This window comes from Schistocerca gregaria, chromosome 9, assembly GCF_023897955.1.
Source record: "Schistocerca gregaria isolate iqSchGreg1 chromosome 9, iqSchGreg1.2, whole genome shotgun sequence".
NCBI lineage: Eukaryota > Metazoa > Arthropoda > Insecta > Orthoptera > Acrididae > Schistocerca > Schistocerca gregaria.
Window position 1 is genome coordinate 16,794,987 of NC_064928.1, and position 1,589 is coordinate 16,796,575.

Here is a 1,589-nt window from a genome sequence, read left to right on the forward strand (position 1 = left end):
TGTGAAAGGTCCAGGGTTCAAGCCGCGGCGCCTCCGTTTTTTGTGGTCAGTGCATGGTAAGTGTTGGTCGCGGCGAACCTAAAGGCACGCAAGATGTTGCAAAGCCAGCGTCACAGACTGATATGATGTATACTGACGTAAGGAGAGCAAGATGTAAGTGTGGGGACCGGCTGTTGTCGAGGTGTCATCGAGTGCAGATCTGTCTTAGGTATCGCGGCTTAACCTCATTGAAGTCTAGAGGGTGGACAACACGTTGGTCTTACTCAGAGCGGTGTCCGAATTCTATTTTCGACGTTATACGTGCCACTTTCATTGTGGCCAACTACGATTCGATACAGAATGCACGAAACCAGAAAGACACCCTAACGGATACATAGAGAGTAGTGTTTGTCTGCTGAATAATGGGAGTGCAAGGGTCTGTGTCGTCTATATGGCTGTATGTAGCACCCTTAGTCTTTGGGGGCGCGGGCGTAGCTCAGATGGTAGAGCGCTCGCTTAGTATGCGAGAGGTACTGGGATCAATACCCAGTGTCTGCAGAATTTTTAACACACCTACATGCGCACCTTGCCATGCAAGAGGAATAATTCACAACCAGCAGATGTGTCTAGGAAGATACAAGCGAATGATTAGCATCCACAATTGACAAGTGTGCTGTTATTAGTGCGGAGGAAGCACCCTCCTCCCACGCCTACACTTAATTTAGAAACAGTACAAGTGTTCCCGTAAGATTCTCAAGCCTATGTCGGAAAGATCTGCCTTGCGCCGAGTTCACGTAAATCCCACTGCACATTCCTATTCTTTGCGTGCAGTCAGCTGCTACTGGTGTTGCTAGTTGTGACTGCTGATAACAGATGCCGCAGCAATCAATTCATGGAGTGAGTTGTATGTTTTGCGATAGTCTGTCTCTGACAAGCAAGCACAGGTGACATAGGTGCGAACACAGGAAGCTTGCAGACCCTCGCTGCCTGCAGACACCGAGCAGCCACACTAGGAGGGCGGCCTAAGCCGTAGGCGAAATGTGCTTATTCGCTTTGGCGCGACGTCGAACTATAAATAATGCTGTCACTAGCGTGAGCGTCGTGGAAAGTCGGAAAAGTCGGCTGCGAGGGTGAGTGCCAAGTTTGGGGAGCGTTTCGTAGTATGCACAGTGCAATGGAGACGCGGAAACTTGTTGTGGCCCAGTGTTTTGCAGTTGGACTACAAGATTGGTACACAGTAGTAAAGAGCGAGGCACTGAGTTGGCATGAATAATGGAGTGCACAATGGGGCTCGAGATGTGTTTGTTACCTCAGGTGCTGTATGATTGCCGACAAGGAGTGAAAACGGAGCAATTTGTGACGGCTCTTTCAATTTAAGACGTTAAAAACAGACGGAATTTGCATTTGTAATACCAGAGCATGGAAACTACATGGAACTTTTGTGTATATGAACGGGTCCGCGCCTTTGTACTCTGCTCCCTTCACCGCTACAAACCAACCAACCATCGTGTCCGTGCGCATCTGAGTCGCAAAGAATGGGGAATAGCGCAGTTTGCTCGTGCATGGGGCGTAGCTCAGTTGGTAGAGCGTTCGCTTGGCATGTGAAAGGT

General features: G+C 49.3%; 1 non-coding gene across 1 annotated transcript; it reads left to right on the forward strand.

Moving 5' to 3' along the window:
• The first annotated feature begins 464 nt into the window (after positions 1 to 464).
• Trnat-agu (transfer RNA threonine (anticodon AGU)) lies at positions 465 to 537 on the forward strand. Its single transcript has one exon. It is a non-coding gene; the product is annotated as a tRNA-Thr (tRNA).
• The last annotated feature ends 1,052 nt before the right edge of the window (positions 538 to 1,589 follow it).